The 26,896-nt window shown below is 45.4% G+C and overlaps 1 protein-coding gene and 1 long non-coding RNA gene across 11 annotated transcripts in view; one reads left to right on the forward strand and one right to left on the reverse strand.

Moving 5' to 3' along the window:
- LOC110532462 (calmodulin-binding transcription activator 1) overlaps window positions 1-26,896 on the forward strand; it is a 617,258-nt gene that overhangs the window by 55,012 nt on the left and 535,350 nt on the right. The window lies entirely within an intron of this gene.
- LOC149981290 (uncharacterized) lies at window positions 16,755-25,466 on the reverse strand. Of its 2 annotated transcripts, XR_016483528.1 has the most exons (3): window positions 25,201-25,466; window positions 24,942-25,024; window positions 16,755-18,832 (listed from the first exon to the last, which is right to left on the reverse strand). It is a non-coding gene; the product is annotated as an uncharacterized LOC149981290 (long non-coding RNA). The 2 variants fall into 2 exon arrangements; XR_016483527.1 differs by lacking the exon at window positions 25,201-25,466 and having other exon boundaries at window positions 24,942-25,193.

A 26,896-nucleotide genomic window follows, 5' to 3' on the forward strand; every position in this document is an offset into this window, starting at 1 on the left:
GTTTGGGTCTGCATCTGCCTGCTGCAAGGGCAAACTGCAAAGCATTGTCCGGTCTGCAGAGAGGTTCATCAGCAACCACCTGCCCTCCATCAAGGTCCTGCACAACGTTCAGGAAAGATCATTGCCGGACGATGCACTCTATGCTGCACACCGCATCAAGCCGTCTCTGAACTGTATACAAAATAACTGCACTGTACTGCATTTGTACTTGTTTAATCTCTCTGCATTTAGAGATATTCATACTGATATTGTAAATATGTACATCCACTCTATATCAACCCAGTGTACTGTATATGTGTATATATGCTCACTCTCTTATAGTGCTATGCTCACTACCGAGTTGTATATAATGTATGCCAACTTTATTTAAACTCCACTGTCTGTATTCTGTCTCTAAATGTTGTCTATCACTAGCAGCACCATATCACCAAGTACAATTCTGAGTATGTGTAATGGTTGGGTTTGTTTCAATCGTGCCCACAGCTGAAAGCACACAAATAATCATCATTTCGGAGTACAGCTGCACACGACCCATTGTAATACCCGTGGCAAATTTAGGTTGACTTTGGATAACCCAATGGGGCAAGTTTCACGTTTTTAATGTCACATGCAAAAGTACAGTGAAAAGCCTTTCTTGCAAGGTCCAAACCAAACAATGGTAGCACAAAAAAACGAGAAATAAAAATAAGAAATAAGAAGAACAGGAGAAAGTAAGAAGCTGTATACAGGGTCAGTTCCGGTACCATATTTACAATGTGCAGGGATCCTGGGTGATAGAGGTAGATACAGTGCATTCTGAAGGTATTCAGACCCTTTGACTTTTTCCACATTTTGTTATGTTACATCCTTATGCTAAAATGGATTAAATAAAACAATTCCTCATCAATCTACACACAATATCGCACAATAACAATGTGAAAACCTTATTTAACTTATTTACATTAGTATTCAGACCCTCTGCTATGAGACTCGAAATTGCGCTCAGGTGCATCCTGTTTCCATTGATCATTCTTTAGATGTTTCTACAACTTGATTGGGGTCCACCTGTGGTAAATTCAATTGATTGGACATGATTTGGAAAGGCACACACCTGTCTATATGAGGTCCCACAGTTGACAGTGCATGTGAGAGCAAAAACCAAGCCATGAGGTTGAAGTAATTGTCCGTAGAGCTCCGAGACTGTGTCGAGGCACAGATCTGGGGAAGGGTACCAAAACATTTCTGCAGCATTGAAGTTCCCCAAGAACACAGTGGCCTCCATCATTCTTAAATGGAAGAAGTTTGGAACCATTAAGAGTCTTCCTAGACCTGGCCGCACGGTCAAACTGAGCAATCGGGGGAGAAGGGCCTTGGTCAAGGAGGTGATCAAGAACCCGATGGTCACTCTGACAGAGCTCCAGAGTTCCTCTGTGCAGATGGGAGAACCTTCCAGAAGGACAACCATCTCTGCAGCACTCCACCAATGAGACCTTTATGGTAGAGTGGCCAGACGGAAGCCACTCCTCAGTAAAAGGCACATGAGAGCCCACTTGGAGTTTGCCAAAAGGCACCTACTGTAAAGGACTCTCAGACCATGAGAAACAAGATACTCTGGTCTGATTAAACCAAGATTGAACTCTTTGGCCTGAATGCCAAGCGTCACGTCTGGAGGAAACCTGGCACCATCCCTACGGTGAAGCATGGTGCTGGCAGCATCATGCTATGGGGATGTTTTTCAGCGGCAGGGATTGGGAGACTCGTCAGGATCAAGGGAAAGATGAACGGAGCAAAGTACAGAGAGATCCTTGATGAAAACCTGCTCCAGAGCGCTCAGGACCTCAGACTGGGGCGATGGTTGACCTTCCAACAGGACAACGACCCTAAGCACACAGCCAAGACAATGCAGGAGTGGCTCTGGGACAAGTCTCTGAATGTCCTTGAGTGGCCCAGCCAGAGCCTGGACTTGGATCCAATCTCTGGATGCTCCCCATTCAACCTGACAGAGCTTGAGAGGACCTGCAGAGAAGAATGAGAGAAACTCCCCAAATACAGGTGTGCCAAGCTTGTAGCGTCATACCCAAGAAGATTCAAGGCTGTAATCGCTGCCAATGGTGCTTCAACAAAGTACTGTGTAAATGGTCTGAATACTTATTTAAATGTGATATTAAAATTTTTGATTTTGTTATGCAAACATTTCTAAAAAACTGTTTTTGCTTTGTCATTATGTGGTATTGTGTGTAGATTGATGAGGGGGATGATGATGATGTAATCCATTATAGAATAAGGCTGTAACATAACAAAATGTGGAAAAGGTCAATGGGTCTGAATACTTTCTGAATGCACTGTATGTATAGGGGTAAGGTGACCAGGCATCAGGATATATGATGAATAGAGTAGCATCAGCGTAAATTCTGATTGTATGTGAGTGTGTGTGTGTGTGTGTGTGTGTGTGTGTGTGTGTGTGTGTGTGTGTGTGTGTGTGTGTGTGTGTGCGTGCGTGCGTGCGTCTGTCTGTCTGTCTGTCTGTGAGTGAGTGAGTGAGTGAGTGTGTGTGTGTGTGTGTGTGTGTGTGTGTGTGTGTGTGTGTGTGTGTGTGTGTGTGTGTGTGTGTGTGTGTGTGTGTGTGTGTGTGTAGAGTCAGCATAAATGTGTGTGAATGTTATGTGTGTGTTGGAATGTCAGTGTTCTTGAGTGTGTAGAGTCCTGTGAGTGTGCAAAGAGTGATCAAAATGAAATACAAGGGTCAACTCAGCCATTCTGCTATTTAGCAGTCTTATGGCTTGGAGATAGAAGCTGTTCAGGAGCCTGTTGGTGTCAGACTTGATGCACCGGTACCGCTTGCCTTGTAGAAGAAGAGAGAACAGTCTATAGCTTGGGTGGCTGGAGTCTTTAATGATTTTCTGGGCCTTCCTTTCACACCCCCTGGTATAGAGGTCCTGGATGGCAGGGAGCTCAAACCCAGTGGTGTACTGAGCTGTCCGCACCACCCTCTGTAGCGCCATGCGATAGAGGGCGGTACTGTTGCCATATCAAGCAATGATGTAGCCAGTCAAGATCCTCTCCCTGCCATCCAGGACCTCTGGCTGTATAACTTTTTGAGGATATGAGGCCAAACCTTTTCAACTTCCTGAGGGGGAAGAGGTGCTGTCTTCTTCACCACTGTGCTCTTCTGACTGGACCATTTGAAGTACTTAGTGATTTGGACACAGAGGGAACTTTTTGGTGTCTTTTTACTTCCGATTTTGTTCACCAGCTTGGTTTAGATGGTGCAATGATTATGTACACTGTACTTGCTTGTCTTGTCACATCAACTGAAATTAGGCAAACTATTAGAACTTTAGCAACCATGAGTTGGCGGAGCGATTTCTGTGTAGTGCATCTTTAATGAACCAAATAAAAACCAAGCAGTTACCTTTTAAGGTCATAAGCTGGGCGTGTGGACGACGCACAGAATAGGCCTTCATAGATTACATACAAAGTATGATAGCGGATATATTCATATGAACACTAGACTGTGGAAAGTGCAAAAAGGCATCTGCTTTTAAAGACCTTGTTATGTCTATATGAAGCTGTCAATGACTCCACTACACACAGCCAAATAAACAGATTAAAAATGGCACAACTTCATCTCCCTCTCTCTGAGCAGCTACACGGAGAGATGAGATGCACTCAACAAGCATATGCGTCCACCAGATACGAAGAAATACATAGAGAATAAAACTGCTTCTCACTCGCTGTCGTCCCAATCTTTCCATCCATATAGAACCGTGCAACCAACGAGTGTCCGCCTGCTTTGCTTTCCATCTTTTCTCTTGCTCTGCCACAGAACTGTACCAAGCCTTCATTCTTTCTGCTCTGCTCCACCATGCTGGAGGTATCTAATCCTCCCTCTCTTAGCTCTTCACACTGTCACATCACAGCCCTTTGCATCGAGGAAACACCATTGATAGATACAGAACTGAAAACATCAAGCTAACTAAAAAATATATATATTTTACCAGATAAGTTGACTGAGAACACATTCTCATTTACAGCAACAACTTGTGGAAGAGAGAGGAGGGTGGATGAATGAGCCAATTGGAAGCTGGGGATGATTAGGTGACCATGATGGTATGAAGGCCAGATTTAGCCAGGACTCCAGGGTTAACATCCCTACTCTTACAATATGTGCCATGGGATCTTTAGTGAACACAGAGAGTTAGGACACACGTTTAACATCACATCCTACACAGGGCAATGTCCCCAACCACTGCCCTGGGGCATTCAGATATTTTTTGTTGTTGACCAGAGTAAAGAGTGCCTCCTACTGGCCCTCAAATATCACTTCCAGCAGCATCTGGTCTCCCATCCAGGGACCAACCAGGACCCTGGTTGGTCCCTAGCTTCAGAGGCAAGGCAGCAGTGGGATGCAAGATTGTTTGCTGCTGGCAAAGAAGAGGCATTCATAGGGAGAGATGAACTAGGAACACCCATCAATTGCCAACAGGTGAAGTTGGGTAGATAAGAACATTCACAGGGTTTTGAGGAATGGTAGTTACAGTATATTAGTTGTTGGATAGTAGCAATGATGAATCTGAAAGTAAATGTCCCCCTCCCCATTATTTGGTTTGTGTGTGAGAGAGAGAGAGAGAGAGAGAGAGAGAGGTTTACACAGAGAGTAATAACTCATATAACTGGGGTAATTAACACAAGCAGCTGTAACACAATGACCCCTATTCATCAAAAGCTATTGGGCCTTGCAATTATTATTTTCTCTTTTTCATCACTCTGACTCCAAGAAGACAAAATCCTGTACTGAGTACCAGCTTCCCAGCTGAGCACCAAAACAGTGCCTTTGTCAGTGGTCTTCTGCACAGATAATACTCTCCTCTAGCTGGTCGATGTGGGTTGGTTTCCATATTATTTAGCCTTTTACTGTAGTGGGCTAAATCAGAGTCACACAGAGTGTTTCTTGGTAGTCTTAAACAAATCCTTGTAACAAAAGTATACACCTCACACACGTGATCATGGGCTTACAAAAAGAACACACCTATACCATGTCAGATATAAAGTTTAAATGTATTACATTTTGAGTTTGCGTCCCAATATTACACTTTATATACATTGCAGAAGATTGAAATATAACAAACATAGAAACACCAGATCTTCAGCGATTTAAAAAAAAAAAATGTTTATTAATTATGACAAATATTAACAACATTCCACCCATGAGGCCACTAGGTCATTTGACTGCAGGAAAGGGGTACTGAGGTGGATGGTATTATTAAAGACAGAGGAACTGATGAGGTCCAGGGGCGTGTGAGTGTGATTAAATCCCAGACCAAAGAGTGTGTCAAGAAGGAGAGAGAGTAGAGGGATAGAGAGATTGGAGAGAGAGATACAGAGTCAGTGTGGATAAAGAGGGGGGGGGGGGGTGAAAGAGAGAGATACAGAGTCAGTGTGGATAAAGGGGGGGGGTGAAAGAGAGAGATACAAAGTCAGTGTGGATAAAGAGGGGGGGGTGAAAGAGAGAGATGCAGAGTCAGTGTGGATAAAGAGGGGGGGTGAAAGAGAGAGATACAGAGTCAGTGTGGATAAAGAGGGGGGGTGAAAGAGAGAGATACAGAGTCAGTGTGGATAAAGAGGGGGGGTGAAAGAGAGAGATACAGAGTCAGTGTGGATAAAGAGGGGGGGGTGAAAGAGAGAGATACAGAGTCAGTGTGGATAAAGGGGGGGGGGGGTGAAAGAGAGAGATAAAGAGTCAGTGTGGATGAAGAGGGGGGGGGGGTGAAAGAGAGATACAGAGTCAGTGTGGATGAAGAGGGGGGGGGGGGGTGAAAGAGAGATACAGAGTCAGTGTGGATAAAGAGGGGGGGTGAGAGAGAGACACAGAGTCAGTGTGGATAAAGAGGGGGGTGAAAGAGAGAGATACAGAGTCAGTGTGGATAAAGAGGAGTGTGAAAGAGAGAGATGCAGAGTCAGTGTGGATAAAGAGGGGGGGGGTGAAAGAGAGAGATACAGAGTCAGTGTGGATAAAGAGGAGTGTGAAAGAGAGAGATGCAGAGTCAGTGTGGATAAAGAGGGGGGGTGAAAGAGAGAGATACAGAGTCAGTGTGGATAAAGAGGGGGGGTGAGAGAGAGAGACACAGAGTCAGTGTGGATAAAGAGGGGGGATGAAAGACAGAGATGCAGAGTCAGTGTGGATAAAGAGGGGGGGTGAAAGAGAGAGATACAGAGTCAGTGTGGATAAAGAGGGGGGGGGGGTGAAAGAGAGAGATACAGAGTCAGTGTGGATAAAGAGGGGGGGGGTGAAAGAGAGAGATACAGAGTCAGTGTGGATAAAGAGGGGGGGGTGAGAGAGAGAGACACAGAGTCAGTGTGGATAAAGAGGGGGGTGAGAGAGAGAGACACAGAGTCAGTGTGGATAAAGAGGGGGGATGAAAGAGAGAGATACAGAGTCAGTGTGGATAAAGAGGGCGGGTGAGAGAGAGAGACACAGAGTCAGTGTGGATAAAGAGGGGGGGTGAGATAGAGAGACACAGAGTCAGTGTGGATAAAGAGGGGGGATGAAAGAGAGAGATACAGTCAGTGTGGATAAAGAGGGGGGGTGAAAGAGAGAGATACAGAGTCAGTGTGGATAAAGAGGGGGGGTGAGAGAGAGAGACACAGAGTCAGTGTGGATAAAGAGGAGGGTGAAAGAGAGAGATACAGTCAGTGTGGATAAAGAGGAGGGTGAGAGAGAGAGACACAGAGTCAGTGTGGATAAAGAGGGGGGGTGAAAGAGAGAGATACAGAGTCAGTGTGGATAAAGAGGGGGGGTGAGAGAGAGAGACACAGAGTCAGTGTGGATAAAGAGGAGGATGAAAGAGAGAGATACAGAGTCAGTGTGGATAAAGAGGGCGGGTGAGAGAGAGAGACACAGAGTCAGTGTGGATAAAGAGGAGTGTGAAAGAGAGACATACAGAGTCAGTGTGGATAAAGAGGGGGGGGGGTGAAAGAGAGAGATACAGAGTCAGTGTGGATAAAGAGGGGGGGTGAAAGAGAGAGAGATACAGAGTCAGTGTGGATAAAGAGGGGGGGTGAAAGAGAGATACAGAGTCAGTGTGGATAAAGAGGGGGGTGAAAGAGAGATACAGAGTCAGTGTGGATAAAGAGGGGGGGTAGAAAGAGAGACACAGTGTGGATAAAGAGGGGGGGTGAAAGAGAGAGATACAAAGTCAGTGTGGATAAAGAGGGGGGGGGGTGAAAGAGAGAGATACAGAGTCAGTGTGGATAAAGTGGGGGGGGGGGGGGGTGAAAGAGAGAGATAAAGAGTCAGTGTGGATGAAGAGGGGGGGGGGTGAAAGAGAGATACAGAGTCAGTGTGGATAAAGAGGGGGGGTGAGAGAGAGACACAGAGTCAGTGTGGATAAAGAGGGGGGTGAAAGAGAGAGATGCAGAGTCAGTGTGGATAAAGAGGGGGGTGAGAGAGAGACACAGAGTCAGTGTGGATAAAGAGGGGGGTGAAAGAGAGAGATACAGAGTCAGTGTGGATAAAGAGGGGGGGTGAAAGAGAGAGATACAGAGTCAGGGTGGATAAAGAGGGGGGGTGAAAGAGAGAGAGATACAGAGTCAGTGTGGATAAAGAGGGGGGGTGAAAGAGTGATACAGAGTCAGTGTGGATAAAGAGGGGGGTGAAAGAGAGATACAGAGTCAGTGTGGATAAAGAGGGGGGGTAGAAAGAGAGACACAGTATGGATAAAAAGGGGGGGTGAAAGAGAGAGATACAAAGTCAGTGTGGATAAAGAGGGGGGGGGGGTGAAAGAGAGAGATACAGAGTCAGTGTGGATAAAGAGGGGGGGGTGAAAGAGAGAGATAAAGAGTCAGTGTGGATGAAGGGGGGGGGGTGAAAGAGAGATACAGAGTCAGTGTGGATGAAGAGGGGGGGGGTGAAAGAGAGATACAGAGTCAGTGTGGATAAAGAGGGGGGGTGAGAGAGAGACACAGAGTCAGTGTGGATAAAGAGGGGGGTGAAAGAGAGAGATACAGAGTCAGTGTGGATAAAGAGGGGGGGTGAAAGAGAGAGATACAGAGTCAGGGTGGATAAAGAGGGGGGGTGAAAGAGAGAGAGAGACACAGAGTCAGTGTGGATAAAGAGGGGGGATGAAAGAGAGAGATACAGAGTCAGTGTGGATAAAGAGGGGGGGTGATAGAGAGAGATACAGAGTCAGTGTGGATAAAGGGGGGGGGGTGAAAGAGAGAGATACAGAGTCAGTGTGGATAAAGAGGGGGGGGGTGAGAGAGAGAGACACAGAGTCAGCGTGGATAAAGAGGGGGGGTGAGAGAGAGAGACACAGAGTCAGTGTAAATAAAGAGGGGGGATGAAAGAGAGAGATACAGAGTCAGTGTGGATAAAGAGGGCGGGTGAGGGAGAGAGACACAGAGTCAGTGTGGATAAAGAGGGGGGGTGAAAGAGAGAGATACAGAGTCAGTGTGGATAAAGAGGGGGGGTGAGAGAGAGAGACACAGAGTCAGTGTGGATAAAGAGGGGGGATGAAAGAGAGAGATGCAGAGTCAGTGTGGATAAAGAGGGGGGTGAAAGAGAGAGATACAGAGTCAGTGTGGATAAAGAGGGGGGGTGAGAGAGAGAGATACAGAGTCAGTGTGGAAAAAGAGGGGGGATGAAAGAGAGAGATACAGAGTCAGTGTGGATAAAGAGGGGCGGTGAGAGAGAGAGACACAGAGTCAGTGTGGAAAAAGAGGGGGGATGAAAGAGAGAGATACAGAGTCAGTGTGGATAAGGAGGGGGGGGTGAGAGAGAGAGACACAGAGTCAGTGTGGATAAAGAGGGGGGATGAAAGAGAGAGATGCAGAGTCAGTGTGGATAAAGAGGGGGGTGAAAGAGAGAGATACAGAGTCAGTGTGGATAAAGAGGGGGGGTGAGAGAGAGAGACACAGAGTCAGTGTGGATAAAGAGGGGGGGTGAAAGAGAGAGACACAGAGTCAGTGTGGATAAAGAGGGGGGGTGAAAGAGAGAGATAAAGAGTCAGTGTGGATAAAGAGGGGGGGGGTGAAAGAGAGAGACACAGAGTCAGTGTGGATAAAGAGGGGGGATGAAAGAGAGAGATACAGAGTCAGTGTGGATAAAGAGGGGCGGTGAGAGAGAGAGACACAGAGTCAGTGTGGAAAAAGAGGGGGGATGAAAGAGAGAGATACAGAGTCAGTGTGGATAAAGAGGGGGGTGAGAGAGAGAGACACAGAGTCAGTGTGGATAAAGAGGGGGGATGAAAGAGAGAGATGCAGAGTCAGTGTGGATAAAGAGGGGGGTGAAAGAGAGAGATACAGAGTCAGTGTGGATAAAGAGGGGGGGTGAGAGAGAGAGACACAGAGTCAGTGTGGATAAAGAGGGGGGGTGAAAGAGAGAGACACAGAGTCAGTGTGGATAAAGAGGGGGGGTGAAAGAGAGAGATAAAGAGTCAGTGTAGATAAAGAGGGGGGGGGGGTGAAAGAGAGAGACACAGAGTCAGTGTGGATAAAGAGGGGGGGGGTGAAAGAGAGAGACACAGAGTCAGTGTGGATAAAGAGGAGGGTGAAAGAGAGAGATACAGAGTCAGCGTGGATAAAGAGGGGGGGTGAGAGAGAGAGACACAGAGTCAGTGTGGATAAAGAGGGGGGGTGAAAGAGAGAGATACACAGTCAGTGTGGATAAAGAGGGGGGGGTGAAAGTGAGAGATACAGAGTCAGTGTGGATAAAGAGGGGGGGGGGGTGAAAGAGAGAGATACAGAGTCAGTGTGGATAAAGGGGGGGGGGGGGTGAAAGAGAGAGATACAGAGTCAGTGTGGATAAAGAGGGGGGGGGTGAAAGAGAGAGATACAGAGTCAGTGTGGATAAAGAGGGGGGGGTGTGAAAGAGAGAGATACAGAGTCAGTGTGGATAAAGAGGAGGGTGAAAGAGAGAGATACAGAGTCAGTGTGGATAAAGAGGGGGGGGGGGTGAAAGAGAGAGACACAGAGTCAGTGTGGATAAAGAGGAGGGTGAAAGAGAGAGATACAGAGTCAGTGTGGATAAAGAGGAGGGTGAAAGAGAGAGATACAGAGTCAGTGTGGATAAAGAGGAGGGTGAAAGAGAGAGCTACAGAGTCAGTGTGGATAAAGAGGGGGGGGGGGGGTGAAAGAGAGAGACACAGAGTCAGTGAGGATAAAGAGGGGGGGGGGGGTGAAAGAGAGAGATACAGAGTCAGTGTGGATAAAGAGGGGGGGTGAAAGAGAGAGATAAAGAGTCAGTGTGGATAAAGAGGGGGGGGGGGTGAAAGAGAGAGACACAGAGTCAGTGTGGATAAAGAGTGGGGGGGGGGGGGGTGAAAGAGAGAGATACAGAGTCAGTGTGGATAAAGAGGGGGGGGGGGGTGAAAGAGAGAGACACAGAGTCAGTGTGGATAAAGGGGGGGGGGTGAAAGAGAGAGACACAGAGTCAGTGTGGATAACGAGGGGGGGGGGGTGAAAGAGAGAGATACAGAGTCAGTGTGGATAAAGAGGGGGGGTGAAAGAGAGAGACACAGAGTCAGTGTGGATAAAGAGGGGGGGGGGGGGTGAAAGAGAGAGATACAGAGTCAGTGTGGATAAAGAGGGGGGGGTGAAAGAGAGAGATACAGAGTCAGTGTGGATAAAGAGGGGGGGGGGGGTGAAAGAGAGAGATACAGAGTCAGTGTGGATAAAGAGGAGGGTGAAAGAGAGAGATACAGAGTCAGTGTGGATAAAGAGGAGGGTGAAAGAGAGAGATACAGAGTCAGTGTGGATAAAGAGGAGGGTGAAAGAGAGAGCTACAGAGTCAGTGTGGATAAAGAGGGGGGGGGGTGAAAGAGAGAGACACAGAGTCAGTGTGGATAAAGAGGGGGGGGGGGGGGTGAAAGAGAGAGATACAGAGTCAGTGTGGATAAAGAGGGGGGGTTGAAAGAGAGAGATACAGAGTCAGTGTGGATAAAGAGGGGGGGTGAAAGAGAGAGATACAGAGTCAGTGTGGATAAAGAGGGGGGATGAAAGAGAGAGATACAGAGTCAGTGTGGATAAAGAGGGGGGGGGTGAAAGAGAGAGATACAGAGTCAGTGTGGATAAAGAGGGGGGGTGAAAGAGAGAGATACAGAGTCAGTGTGGATAAAGAGGGGGGGTGAAAGAGAGAGATACAGAGTCAGTGTGGATAAAGAGGGGGGGTGAAAGAGAGAGATACAGAGTCAGTGTGGATAAATAGGGGGGGGGGGGGTGAAAGAGAGAGATACAGAGTCAGTGTGGATAAAGAGGGGGGGTGAAAGAGAGAGATACAGAGTCAGTGTGGATAAAGAGGGGGGGGGGGGTGAAATAGAGAGATACAGAGTCAGTGTGGATAAAGAGGGGGGGTGAAAGAGAGAGATACAGAGTCAGTGTGGATAAATAGGGGGGGGGGGTGAAAGAGAGAGATACAGAGTCAGTGTGGATAAAGAGGGGGGGTGAAAGAGAGAGATACAGAGTCAGTGTGGATAAATAGGGGGGGGGGGGTGAAAGAGAGAGATACAGAGTCAGTGTGGATAAAGAGGGGGGTGAAAGAGAGAGATACAGAGTCAGTGTGGATAAAGAGGGGGGTGAAAGAGAGAGATACAGATTCAGTGTGGATAAATAGGGGGGGGGGTGAAAGAGAGAGATACAGAGTCAGTGTGGATAAAGAGGGGGGGTGAAAGAGAGAGATGCAGAGTCAGTGTGGATAAATAGGGGGGGGGGGGGGGGGTGAAAGAGAGAGAGTTCTGTTAAGCTGAGCTCCAGACTCCTGAAGGACAAAAGCTGAAGAACATATGCACCACCAGGTACTTTTTGCAGGTGCTGGAGTTGTAGGTGAAAGCATGGACAACAGAAAGGAAAACGCTGCACACTGCTGCTCACGCTCCCAGGTGATTTTATTTAGAACAATGTTTTGACCCTTATGTCTTCATCAGGCATCCATCCTCCTGAAGGACAGACAGACCTCAGCCCAGGCCAGACCTACACCAGACACACCAGACTGGGCTTTAGATAGGCTACGGCAGGGGTTAATCCTGGAGCCACAGGCAGGTGTATTAAAGAAAGGGTAAACAGATACAGAGTCAGACAGGCCAGGGGAGAAAGCAGGGATAATTAAAGTCTGGTAAGATAGAATGTACGTTCAAGCTGCATCCTGAGGGCTAGTAGTCAACAGCAGTGTTGCGTTGCCTTACTTCTTAACTTTATCAAGCTCAAGGAAGGACTCAGACTCTACGAGTCTTCAAAGGCATTGGTTTAAATGTTGTTTATTGCTGCCCAGATCCAGGAAGCCCCAGCTAGGGATGTATGGGAGCAGAGGGGGAGTCCATAGAGCTCCAGAGGGGGAATTAATAGTACTGTGTTAGACCTTAGAGCTGCCTCAGTCAGTCAGGGATGAGTAATGGGTGTTATTGATGCCCCTGGCAGGGGTTGGTATCTCCCATCCAACCTCCATAAACTACTCTCATTTTAACATCTACTTTTAGGGGACAAATTATCTCTTAATATTGAAGGATAGCTATTGAAAAGCAGACCTAGGCCTATCCTCCTTTTACACAACGCTAGCCTTTCTTCACCTCCAAAACAGGCAGGTTTCTGGGGGGCACAGTTATTTTCTGCGTGACTTAATCATTTATGACACCTTCAGTCACGTGGTGTCTTTGCCTCCCCTGATTGCCTTCAACATCGGGGGAAAACACCCAGAGTCAAACTGAATCCAGAAATTAGGATTTTAAACGGAAAGATAAGGGAGCATATATGCCTTAATCATCATTTGCTCTTGATTAGAAAATCAATGGCCTTTGATGCTAGAGTGGGTATGTGCTTTTGGCGTTAAAGGGGTGACAATGACAATGTGGACTGGGAAATTGGCCATTTAAACAGCTGCTATCTGTTGTGTTGTTTGAAACTCTCTTTTCTTTATGTGGGTAAAAGTCCCCTTCTATAACATAAAGCCTGTCTGTCAAAGAAATGACTCTCTTTGCTTTATGTGGGTAAAGTCCCCTTCTATAACATAAAGCCTGTCTGTCAAAGAAATGACTCTCTTTTTGGTGAAACTTTGCTGAGAAAATGCTCGGAAGCCAAGAACGCTGGGAAAATGTCTTAGTTAAAGATTCAGTTTATACTTTCTGGTTCAGTTGGTTCACGTAACACATGACGAATAAAGTTGTCACTCATTTTCTGCAGCAGTTTTTCAGATGTGCTGAAGAGAGGGAAAATGTTTGATTTGTGTCTAGGTTTCCCCATGTGGAATGTAAAAACTCAAATCCTACTGTTCTGTACCTCTGTATGCATTGACAAAATAAATGTTGGTGTACAGGTAGACTCATCAATCTGACAATACTGTTTCGATACAGGATTATACATTTTACACTTTAAAAATATATTGATTTTTTTTGTTGCCACCCTTAAATTCCCCAGCCATATTTACTAGGTGTTAACTATGTGTTTCATGCACATAGCCTATGCTCATTCAACTTATGAATGTAATGAAAGCTGTGTGCATTATCATTATCTTATGTAAAGAAATATATAGGTTTTTCTTTTGCACCATGCTTTGAGAATTTGCATCTCCAAAGCAACGAGTAGACCTACAGATGTCACATTATTTACAACAAATTCACTGAGAAGATTGACTGTGACATCCATTTCCCTCAACATAATTGGTTATTTCGTCTGTGACTACATCAGATGTGCATGCATGTTTCCTTTGTGATATTTACAACAGAAGATCAGGACTTTGCCTTCTCTCTCATCAATATGCAATATTTTAAAGTCTGACTTTACCAGTCATCTTTCCCTTTCTCCTCTCTCCTCTCTGCTCTCCCCTTCTCTTCTCTGCTCTGCCCGCTCTCCTCTCTGCTCTCTCCTTCTCTGCTCTGCCTTCTCTCCACTTCTCTCCCCTCTCTGCTCTCTCCTTCTCTTCTCTGCTCTGCCTTCTCTCCACTTCTCTCTCCTCTCTGCTCTCTCCTTCTCTTCTCTGCTCTGCCTTCTCTCCACTTCTCTCTCCTCTCTGCTCTCTCCTTCTCTTCTCTGCTCTGCCTTCTCTCCACTTCCCTCTCCTCTCTGCTCTCTCCTTCTCTGCTCTGCCCGCTCTCCTCTCTGCTCTCTCCTTCTCTGCTCTACCCGCTCTCCTCTCTGCTCTCTCCTTCTCTTTGCTCTGCCTTCTCTCCACTTCTCCCCCCTCTCTGCTCTCCCATTCTCTTCTCTGCCTTCTCTCCACTTCTCTCCCCTCTCTGCTCTCTCCTTCTCTTTGCTCTGCCTTCTCTCCACTTCTCCCCCCTCTCTGCTCTCCCATTCTCTTCTCTGCTCTGCCCTCCACTTCTCTACCCTTTCTGCTTTCTCAATCTCTTCTCTGATCTGCCCTCTCTCCACTTCTCTGCCCTTTCTGCTCTCTCATTCTCTTCTCTGCTCTGCCCTCCACTTCTCTGCGCTTTCTGCTCTCTCATTCTCTTCTCTGCCCTTTCTGCTTTCTCATTCTCTTCTCTGCTCTGCCCTCTCTCCACTTCTCTGCCCTTTCTGCTCTCTCATTCTCTTCTCTGCTCTGCCCTTTCTGCTTTCTCATTCTCTTCTCTGCTCTGCCCTTCTCTTCTCTGCTCTGCCCTCTCTCTACTTCTCTGCCCGTTCTGCTCTCTCATTCTCTTCTCTGCTCTCTCATTCTCTTCTCTGCTCTGCCCTCTCTCCACTTCTCTGCCCTTTCTGCTCTCTCATTCTCTTCTCTGCTCTGCCCTCCACTTCTCTCCCCTCTGCTCTCTCATTCTCTTCTCTGCTCTCCCCTTCTCTTCTCTGCTCTGCCCTCTCTCCACTTCTCTCCCCTTTCTGCTCTCTCATTCTCTTCTCTGATCTGCCCTCTCTCCACTTCTCTCCTCCTGCTCTTTGCTTTTGTGTCCTGCTGTTGTTCTGGCTGTGTTTTCACCAATTCTGCATATCGATCCTGTTTTATCGCCACTGGCTCTCCGAGCAGTAAGCCAGACAGGAATATGGATGAGTTCTGGTCGGTAGGGGATGTAGCTACTGATTAATATTCCCTGCATGTGAAAATGATGAAAATTCACATTTATGTGCCTCATATGCACACTGATTTCCTTGTGGAAAGCGCTAGTAATGCGCAATGAGGGATGTTCTCTGGAATGGTGATAGAGAGAGGCTGCATCCCAATGAGGGATGTTCTCTGGAATGGTGATAGAGAGAGAGACTGCATCCCAATGAGGGATGTTCTCTGGAATGGTGATAGAGAGAGAGGCTGCATCCCAATGAGGGATGTTCTCTGGAATGGTGATAGAGAGAGACTGCATCCCAATGAGGGATGTTCTCTGGAATGGTGATAGAGAGAGGCTGCATCCCAATGAGGGATGTTCTCTGGAATGGTCATAGAGAGAGAGGCTGCATCCCAATGAGGGATGTTCTCTGGAATGGTGATAGAGAGAGAGACTGCATCCCAATGAGGGATGTTCTCTGGAATGGTGATAGAGAGAGAGGCTGCATCCCAATGAGGGATGTTCTCTGGAATGGTGATAGAGAGAGAGACTGCATCCCAATGAGGGATGTTCTCTGGAATGGTGATAGAGAGAGGCTGCATCCCAATGAGGGATGTTCTCTGGAATGGTGATAGAGAGAGAGGCTGCATCCCAATGAGGGATGTTCTCTGGAATGGTGATAGAGAGAGGCTGCATCCCAATGAGGGATGTTCTCTGGAATGGTGATAGAGAGAGGCTGCATCCCAATGAGGGATGTTCTCTGGAATGGTGATAGAGAGAGAGACTGCATCCCAATGAGGGATGTTCTCTGGAATGGTGATAGAGAGAGAGACTGCATCCCAATGAGGGATGTTCTCTGGAATGGTGATAGAGAGAGAGACTGCATCCCAATGAGGGATGTTCTCTGGAATGGTGATAGAGAGAGGCTGCATCCCAATGAGGGATGTTCTCTGGAATGGTGATAGAGAGAGGCTGCATCCCAATGAGGGATGTTCTCTGGAATGGTGATAGAGAGAGAGACTGCATCCCAATGAGGGATGTTCTCTGGAATGGTGATAGAGAGAGGCTGCATCCCAATGAGGGATGTTCTCTGGAATGGTGATAGAGAGAGGCTGCATCCCAATGAGGGATGTTCTCTGGAATGGTGATAGAGAGAGGCTGCATCCCAATGAGGGATGTTCTCTGGAATGGTGATCGAGAGAGAGGCTGCATCCCAATGAGGGATGTTCTCTGGAATGGTGATAGAGAGAGAGACTGCATCCCAATGAGGGATGTTCTCTGGAATGGTGATAGAGAGAGAGACTGCATCCCAAATGGCACCCTATTCCTTTATAGTGCACCTGTGGACCCTTGTCAAAGGTACTGCACTATTAAGGGAATAGGGTGCCATTTGAGACGCAAACACACATGGCCGTCTTTACCCCTCCACCCTATTCCAGCACTATGTACATCATATATTGATTACTAATCAAATTCAGGACTGACACCTCCTAATCAGTGTCAAGGCATTAGAGATATCTATCTATCTCCAAATTAAAATGTCTGGTTGCAGCCCCATGGCCCTCTGCCTTCCCACTAGAAGGTACACATCCTTATTGCATGACTTATTGGGTGAGATGGGAGATGGAGGTCTTGTTCTGAGCAGAGTGGAGGAGGTTGAGGAGTGATGTACTGACTGTAGCACTGACGTACTGAATATACTGGGTGGTAAAGTAGATTTAAATCTTGAGCCTCAAAATCAAATTAGTGTTTTTGTGCTGGTCCCTAAATGCTCAATGGTTTGAGACTTGTATGAAACAAAACTGAGAAGCAAAGCAATTATTTGTGCAGTACACATTAACTGCGTGTGTAATAATTTATTTGCTGGACCTTATCTGGGGAAATTCACTGAGTTATATGATTATGTGTAGATAAATAATCTAATTGAACTAGTTTAAGACATAGCCTAGCAGCCAAACAATGCACTTCTTGTTTAGAAAGCCCTGTTTACCCTTAACTCCAGTTTAATGGCTGTGGTGGGTTAGGTGTCCCAGACACCCTAATGTCTGCTTTTCTCCTCATGTGTATTAGCTCCTGCTCTGTCACCACCATAGCTCTCCTCGTAATGACGTTCCTGCTCCAGCTGTTAAAAACACAGCCAAATAATAGGCCACTTCCAGCTCTGTTTGACTTCCCTGGCCAATCACTATCAATCTAGTCTAAAGACTAGCTCTTCAGCTCTATCCCAATACAGGCATGCTGTCATCTTGTCTCGTCACAACAGCTGCATTATTAAAGAGAAGCCACAACAGTGACATTAGAGGTAGTTAGTCTGTCTGCAACCACCCACCCAGACAGACAGACATTAAGTGCCCTTGACTGTGTTACGTCTGTTGATTTTCTAGTGTATAAAAGTATCATTATAAAGAGATTTACCTACAGTATAGTAACCAGCCTAGCTACAGAGGATTGTGTCAGTTGCAGTTGGTGAAAGTGAAATAGTGGCTTATCGCCCAGGGGAATAGGTCCATCAATCAAACAGCAATGATTTTTCTTTCATTTTTACCTATAATAGCCCTGTTTCCCACCGTGCCTCCTGGATAAGATTAGTGATTGAACACAACAAGCACACTGGCTGGACCTTCCCCACATAAACCCCCATCATATACCTAGATTGAAAAGGTACTTGAAAACCCTGTGGGCTTGCTTTCAGACCAATGTCAAACACAGAAACAGAAAAACAGGCAAGGTACACACAGTGTTCACTGTATGAACACGAGAGGCGTTGTTTACTGTAGCCTAGATCTCCCTAGAGTTCTGTAGGCAGGCCTATAGAATATCAACAACACAATGTGTCTCAAGCAAGAGAGGATCTGCATAGCAGTAATGATTGTTGAAGCGTGTCACCATAAGAGGCTGTTGCTATCGATTAAACCAGATCGCGTTCTTCATCTCACACATGCCTGTTCACATCACTGTTATTTACTGGATCAGCGTTGCCGTTTCGACAGAGTCCGTATCTATTTGAAGGTATGTGTACCAGACTATTTGTAGTGTAGGCTACTTGGTGTTTGTTTAGTGTGAATCCTGTTGGAGTTGCTGCTCTACCCTAATCCATAGTGCCTACTGTGCACAGTGTGTCTGTTCCAGAGTGTCTGTCCCGCTGTGTGATGGTAATGATTGCAGGTGTATGCAAGGCACTTGTTGGCATACCGGTGAGTGAACAGCAGCATACACGTACTCATAGCTGCTGCTTTTTATCCACCAAATGAATCATCTGTTGCATGTGTTGTTGTACACCTCCTGTAGTGTGCATCTTGAACACCTGGGCGGATGTTTTGCTCTCTCCTCTCTCTGATTCCTACCTTTACATTGGCTCATGTACAATAGTCAGCAAATAAGAAAGTAAAACAAGTTAGCCTCAACAATTTAGCTTCAGACAAATTGATGCATCATGCAGCCTTTGTAAGTGCTCCCCTAGTCTGAGGACGAGGTCTGAGGTGTTTCATATGAATGTTCCTCCTTGTCCCCTCCATGTTGTCCAGTGATAAGGCAGATATGACAATGACAGGCCTTGACTTAGTCCTGCTCCTCCATGCTCCTTCCATTGCTCTAGGCGGTGGTGGCCTGTTTGCGTCAGGGGCCAAAAACAATATGCTGTAAATTGCGCTGCAGCCTCTTCAGGGCGGTGTGCTGCCCGCGAACGTGCTGTGATGGGGTATCGATTCCTCTGCACAGCGCTAAAATTGCCTGCCTGCCTCCCAGCCCTGACGCTACGAGTGACAGCTTCAGTACGGGAAGATAGCAGGAACACCATCACCACTGTCTGGGGTCTGTCTCTGTGAGGGGAATGGGTACCTCTCTTTCTTCTCTGCTCTCTGCCTTCTCCATCCCCATCCTCTCCTGGTTACAATGCCCTAGAAAAGAGAGGTGAACACAGAGTAGACCGGGACAGAAAAGAGAGGGAACAGAGTAGACAGGGACAGAAAAGAGAGGGAACAGAGTAGACAGGGACAGAAAAGAGAGGGAACAGAGTAGACAGGGACAGAAAAGAGAGGGAACAGAGTAGACAGGGACAGAAAAGAGAGGGAACAGAGTAGAGATGGACAGAAAAGAGAGGGAACAGAGTAGAGAGGGACAGAAAAGAGAGGGAACAGAGTAGACAGGGACAGAAAAGAGAGGGAACAGAGTAGAGATGGACAGAAAAGAGAGGGAACAAAGTAGAGAGGGACAGAAAAGAGAGGGAACAGAGTAGAGAGGGACAGAAAAGAGAGGGACCAGAGAGTAGAGAGGGACAGAAAAGAGAGGGAACAGAGTAGAGAGGGACAGAAAAGAGAGGGAACAGAGTAGACAGGGACAGAAAAGAGAGGGAACAGAGTAGAGAGGGACAGTAAAGAGAGGGAACAGAGTGGAGAGGGACAGAAAAGAGAGGGAACAGAGTAGACAGGGACAGAAAAGAGAGGGAACACAGAGTAGAGAGGGATAGAAAAGAGAGGGAACACAGAGTGGCGAGGGACAGAAAAGAGAGGGAACACAGAGTAGAGAGGGATAGAAAAGAGAGGGAACACAGAGTAGAGGGATAGAAAAGAGAGGGAACACATAGTAGAGAGGGACAGAAAAGAGAGGGAACAGAGTAGAGAGGGACAGAAAAGAGAGGGAACAGAGTAGACAGGGACAGAAAAGAGAGGGAACACAGAGTAGAGAGGGATAGAAAAGAGAGGGAACACAGAGTAGAGAGGAACAGAAAAGAGAGGGAACAGAGTAGAGAGGGAACACAGAGTAGAGAGGGATAGAAAAGAGAGGGATAGAAAAGAGAGGGAACACAGAGTAGAGAGGGACAGAAAAGAGAGGGAACAGAGTAGAGAGGGACAGAAAAGAGAGGGAACACAGAGTAGAGAGGGATAGAAAAGAGAGGGAACACATAGTAGAGAGGGACAGAAAAGAGAGGGAACAGAGTAGAGAGGGACAGAAAAGAGAGGGAACACAGTCACAAACAGCAATCTGCCACTTTTCTGTTATGTTACGCATACTTTCCATTTATTAAAGGTACATTTCTTTATCCATTTACACAAAGTATGTAAGCTTCCCTCTTTTCCATTGAAATTAGGAACAACATTTGCACAGAAAGTTTTTTAATCTGTTGATGTTTTAACATTGGTGACACTGAAAAAAGACGTGGGGAGAGGAGTCTCTCTGCCGGCGCGTCCTTTCAGCTTTGTCAATCTGTGTGTGATTAAAACATGGTGTTGGATTCTGTTTGACCATGAATAAGGATGAATAGTGATGAATAATGCAAGGAAGTGCTTGTGTAATAAAGGACAAATAAAAATGGACAAATAATCCTCCCAGTCCGCAATATAGTTCCCTACATACAGGCACACAGCTGTGTCAGGCTCCACCTACTGGCACATAGTTTACGGTCTTACTCAAGTCATTACCCAAGTACTTTTTTGTCATCTAGATGTAAATATACTTTCATATTTCTCATAGTGCTTTTAGATAGTAGTTTTTCAAAATTCATGACCTAAAACACTTCCCCACCTTTTCTGAGTTGTCTATAGTAATAAATGTGGTGTTGGTGTGTACACACACAGCTGCCTGGGCTGAGCCAGTTATCTATACAGTCAGGACAACAAAATGGATGATTTAACAGGGGCCAGCCCAGCACCTGATATGTGATATTACACCCAGATGGGGTGCATGGTGAATGGATGGAGTCCAACAGCACTAGAATGGCACCCTTGTGGGCCATGGTAGAGGGCAGGGAGAGAGATTGCTCTTGAGAGAATACAAGTCAAGCTTTTAATCAGGATTACTTGAAAGCGGTCTTGACAATATCTCCACGCTGCGCATTCATGATAAGCCCCATCATATTCTGAGGGAAAGGGGGGAGACATCGGGTGGGGGGAGAAGATGGGGTGGGGGGAGACATCAAATGGTGTGTAGGTGAGACCTTTTTCTACTGAAGAACCTTGAATCCTCTGACTTCACCTCCAATGGTGTACCGGTACATAAACTGTCCCTGGAGGAGGAGTGACGGACACAAAACTATTACGTCTGTAGCCCTCGATGAGGCTGTGATGATGAAGGTGCTTTGATGCTTATGAACACTAGCCTACCTACTACTTTCAATGGCAACGATGACTGCCTTGCGTCTCCCCTCATTCTCAAACATCCATGCATTTATTTTATGGTCAAACTCTATTCTTGTATTTACTAAATAAATCTAACCCCTTGGCATATCTTTGCAGCTTGTTTGTGTGTCATGTATTTGTGGTGTCAGATCATTTGTTGTAGCAAGCTATTTGTTCCATCCAACCCCCCTGGCCCTCTACTTTCATTTGCTGATACACTTGTTCTGTTATGAGTGTGTATGCCTACTCTGCATGTTGGGGGAAATATTGACGTTGTCTACTGTTCATCCCTCTTGACTGGAGCATAAGCCCCATGGTCTTCCATATCAAATGTCAAGCATACGGGCAAAAGTCATAAACACAGTTCACACCTCAGGGCTGTACTGGCTGGTAGTGATTGCTCTCCTCTTTAGAAAAAAAGATTGTAAAGGAGCATTCAGAGGGTAACCAGGGTGAGAGGAATGCGTGCTGGAGCTGACCCAGCCGTTTTGACGTGAATGTAGCACAGAAGTATTGACTATGTCCTTAGTCTGGGGCTCCCTGAGGATAGGGTCATTGTCTCCGTGTGTCTCTATTGTTTAAACTAACTCTGTTCTGGCTTCCTCACAAAATAATCTATGCCGGAAACAAATGAAACCATGATGAATGACAAGTGATATCCATGCTAATCAGATTGGAGTTTAAAAAGACTGTCTAGTTACTTGATGTGTACTCTCTGTTAAGTCTAGGGCTAGGCAATAATATAATGCTATACCATTAATATGATGTGACATTCCCATACTGTTTGCCAATTCATTACAAATTGCCCCAACACCAATGCAACCCCAGATTGGACCTAAGTTAGCGGAAAAAAACAACTATATTTGAAAGCAAGACATTTTCAATTTGTAGATGCAAAATATCTCAGTGCTTATCTTTTGATGACTTTCATCTCATTTGGAATTAGCATATCCCAGTGAAGTGTACAGTAATTTCTCTTTGATGATTGGCTTGTCTGTAATAGACTGAGGATTTCCTTGGTCTCCCTCCTGCCCTCTCCCTCTCCCCTCCGTCGGTGAGAGAATCACATCTTTGAAGTATGCTTTGACCACGGGAGCGGTGAGAAAGCACTAATATCATCCTGACCCAAAATGAAAGGGATTAGGCTGTAAAACCTGCAGCAGAAGGCTATCTGGCCATACAGGTGATGTTGTGTTTGTTGTTTGTGTTTTCTCCTTTAAAAAGGGGGACTTGGATATTATCTCAAAGATGCCATCCTGGAGCGTTAAGCTCCCGGGGCCTTCAAATGTTTTGGTTGTAGAGATGAGCCCCATTTCAAGAGCATGTCTCCTTTGGGAACATCCATGACTCCTTGTCAGCCTTCCCTCCTCCCTCCCTCCCTTCCCTCCCTTCCCTTCCCTCCTCCCTCCCTCCCTTCCCTTACCGTCCCTTCCCTCCTCCCTCCCTTCCCTCCTCCCTCCCTCCCTTCCCTCCTCCCTCCCTTCCCTCCTCCCTCCCTCCCTCCCTTCCCTCCTCCCTCCCTTCCCTCCTCCCTCCCTTTCCTCCTCCCTCCCTTCCCTCCTCCCTCCCTTTGTCAATTTTGGGATTTTTAGATTTATTTCCATGAAGCAGATTAATTCTCTGCCCAGTCATGTTTCCTACAAAGAACAGAGAGAGAGAGAGATGTGAAAAGAATTGAATCCTTCATATCCTACCAGCCAGGGCCCACTCTATTCCACAGCCAAGAGCCATAGATTGCTTTTCTTTGAGTCGGGGTGTAGGTGGCACGAAAACGTTGCAATTATTTGTACAATTAGTCGTAATTACGGTATAAGCATTTATCTTGTGTGCCCAAGAAGTTGTGGCGTGTATTCTACGGGGGAGAATAGGAGGAATTAATATAGATTGTTTTTCCTTCCAGAAAGTGCAGCTTGTTTCGTTGATGGCAATTAGCTGCTAATACCCGTGAGATCTCCCTTCTGCTCTGCACTACCTCGTGCTGCTTCCTTCCCAGCTCCACAATGAACTGAGGCAGGCGGGAGGGTTGTTAGTGAGGTTGGTGTTGTGAAATTACAGCGTTAAGGCTGTTTCGTGTTGTTTTTTATGAAGTTATTAGCAGTAAGGTTAGTGTGAAAGTGGTTCAGTGTTGTGGCGTTAAGTTTTCAAACATTATGGCTGTTGTGAAGTTAGAGTGTGTTAAGGTTGAGTGTTGGAGGCAGTGCTGTGACTTAACATGGATTATGGAGAGGGAGCATTCTGCATATGTGTGTATCTGAGGCAAAATAACTAATCAAGGACACAGGGGGCTTAGATGTAATGTTTGTTAAAAGTATAGATACACAGACTGGATATACAGTGGATAGTGAAGTCAACATGCCTTGTTCTTTTGTCTTGGTGCCTGATAATTTGTTTCAGTTTTTGTATATTTACTTTGTTGTTTCACAAACTAGCCTACATTAATGTGTACAGTGCACACTTATGTGCCTGAGTTAAGGTGTGTACACAATGTACTGCATGTGTGAGAGAGAGACTAGAGAGTGAATGTAGCTGTTTTAACAATCTACAGTTTAGCACTCTGGTGTCCTGCTAAGTCTTCCCAATTTCCTGAGAGGTGTTGAAGATGACCGAACGCATATTGTGTGGTCTAGCCTCTGTTATGGGATGATTAAAAGATCCTGTCTGATTTTTATGGGGGGTGAGCTAAATGTCTGAGATTTAGTGACCACCAAAGTAGCCCACCACTGTCACTTAGTGGAACAGATTTGTATTTCTTTATCTTGAGCCTTTTACTGCAGTGAGCTAAATCAGGGTCACACAGGGTGTTTCTTGGTAGTCTTAAACAAGTCTTATTTGAAACAAAAGTACACATACGAGGTTATGGGCTTTTAAAAAAGACACCTGTTCCATGTCAGATTTAGAGTAGAAATGTATTACATTTTTTGTTTGCATCCCAATATGTGACCGACATGTTCAATTCGGTCTTCAAATCAAATCTAAGTTTATTTGTCACGTGCGCTGAATACAACAGGTGTAGTAGACCTTACAGTGAAATGCTTACTTACAGGCTCTAACCAATAGTGCAAAAAAGGTATTAGGTGAACACCTAACCCATCTCGTTAAGGATTCACGTGAGTCCATGTACTAAACAACCAAACATTTTAAGGCCGGTTTATACTACATCTATCGACAGTTGTCGCAATGACATCAGATACATTCTATTGTCGTTGTCATTATGAACAAGTATAAACACAAAACTACAGGCTGCATGATGGTCAAAAATGGCATAAGTAGTGTATTTTAACACAAATATACCCACCTGTTAATAAATTCATTTAGTATCAATCTAGCAAAAAATAATTTCTAAACAATGTTTTGATTAGTTTCTAGCTTGTTAGCTAGCTAGCTAATGTTAAGTTAGCTGGCTAGCCATTTCAAATAATGACCATATCATATAGCTGACAACACCTTCACTTTAGCTCATATATCTTCATTATTACAGGAAAATATAAACTCACAACAAAATTTTTATTTACAATTTAATGGCGAGCCAATTTGAAGGTGTAGTGAAATGGTTACTTGCATAGTGGAGTATTTTGTTTAGTCATGCAGATAGCTAGCTAGGTAAACAATGAACCATAATCCCAATCCATAACGTTACTCTTCTGCATGAATCTGCAGGTAGCTAACCAACCAGGTTCAATGTTAGCTAGCTAACATTAGACTATAACTAGCAATGCAAATAATATGAGATAAGAATAATATTACTACACAGATCATACTTGTAATGTTAGCTAGCGAGCCAACCAGCTAACGTTAGCTAGATAGCTAACAGTACGCTTTAACTGGAAATGAAAACGACTTTCTGACAAAATGTGTATAATATCTGTAAATTTAGCTAGCTAGACAATCTTACCCGTATACATGAATGGAATCTTCTCACTCTCTGTCACGGATGCCCTTACAACAGCCTTCTGTGTGTTCTCTTTGCGACTCCCTCTGCATATTTACAATAAAATGCACAATTTTTCTCTGTCTCCTTAGCTATCATACTCTAATTCCAATGGGCATTCCAATGTTTCAAAACTTGGTCCTCCAGAAAGAGGAGAGCAACATTTTTGCAGTTCTACTACGTGATATCTTTCAAAAAATCAGTGTTAGAAAGGATTACTTACACATACTGACCGGCTCATGTTATAGACAGAAGCGTGGTACATGGCAGACCAATCCAAACTCATCTCTCGGCATGTCCAGCCATCCATTATCTCAGTCAATCATGGCTAGAGGGAAGGTTCCTGGGTTTTTCTGTGACAAAACCAACTAGGCTCGTAATTTAACACATGTATTTGTATTTTCAAATGGCATACATGTTTGTTATTAAGGCACATGAAAGCTCACATGTTCCAGAAGGCATTTCTGCCCAAAAATCTTTTTGATAAAAAAAGTTTATCTTCAAATGTCTCTCCTATGAAGTAGTGATGCAAGACATACGCCTTGTTTCCTGAAACAAGTCACATATTACGCTTTATATACAGTACCAGTCAAAAGTTTGGACACACCTACTCATTCAAGGGTTTTTCTTTATTTTTACTATTTTCTACATTGTAGAATAATAGTGAAGACATCAAAACTATGAAATACAACATATGGAATCATGTAGTAACCAAAAAAGGGTCAAATAAATCAAAATATATTTTAGATTTGAGATTCTTCAAAGTAGCCACCCTCTGCCTTGATGACAGCTTTGCACACTCTTGGCATTCTCTCAACCAGCTTCATGAGGTAGTCACCTGGATTGCTTTTCCAACAGTCTTGAAGGAGTTTCCACATATGTTGAGCACTTGTTGTCTGCTTTTCCTTCACTCTGCGGTCCAACTCATCCCAAACCATCTCAACATGGTTGAGGTCGGGTGATTGTGGAGGCCAGGTCATCTGATGCAGCACTCCATCACTCTCCTTCTTGGTCAAATAACCCTTACACAGCCTGGAGGTGAGGTTTGGGTCATTGTCCTATTGAAAACAAATTATAGTCCCACTAAGCGCAAACCAGATGGGATGGCGTATCGCTGCAGAATGCTGTGGTAGCTATGCTGGTTAAGTGTGCCTTGAATTCTAAATCAATCACAGACAGTGTCACCAGCAAAGCACCCCCACAACATCACACCTCCTCCTCCGTGCTTCACGGTGGGAACCACACATGCAAAGATTATCCGTTCACCTACTCTGCGTCTCACAAAGACACGGTGGTTGGAACCAAACATCTCAAATTTGGACTCAGATTTCTACCATTCTAATGTCCATTGCCCATGTTTCTTGAACCAAGCAAGTCTCTTCTTCTTAATGGTGTCCTTTAGTAGTGGTTTCTTTGCATCAATTCGACCATGAAGCCCTGATTCACACTGTCTCCTCTGAACAGTTGATGTTGAGATGTGTCTGTTACTTGAACTCTGTGAAGCATTTATTTAGGCAGAAATCTGAGATGCAGTTAATTGCCGATTTCTGAGGCTGGTAACTTATCCTCTGCAGCAGAGGTAACTCTGGATCTTCCTTTCCTGTGATGGTCCCCGGGAGAGCTTGTTTCATCTTAGCGCTTGATGGCTTTTGCAACTGCACTTGAAAAAACTTTCAAAGTTCTTGAAATTTTCTACATTGACTGACCTTCATGTCTTAAAGTAATGATGGACTTAGGTTTCTCTTTGCTTATTGGAGCTGTTCTTGTCATAATATGGACTTTGTCCAAATAGGGCTATCTTCTGTATACCACTCCTACCTTGTCACAACACAATTGATTGGCTCAAACGCATTAAGGAAAGAAATTCCACAAATTAACTTTTAACAAAGCACACCTGTTAATTGAAACGCATTGCAGGT

The sequence above is a fragment of the Oncorhynchus mykiss genome, chromosome 9 (genome assembly GCF_057628025.1).
Source record: "Oncorhynchus mykiss isolate SJ-2025 chromosome 9, ASM5762802v1, whole genome shotgun sequence".
NCBI classification, from domain to species: domain Eukaryota; kingdom Metazoa; phylum Chordata; class Actinopteri; order Salmoniformes; family Salmonidae; genus Oncorhynchus; species Oncorhynchus mykiss.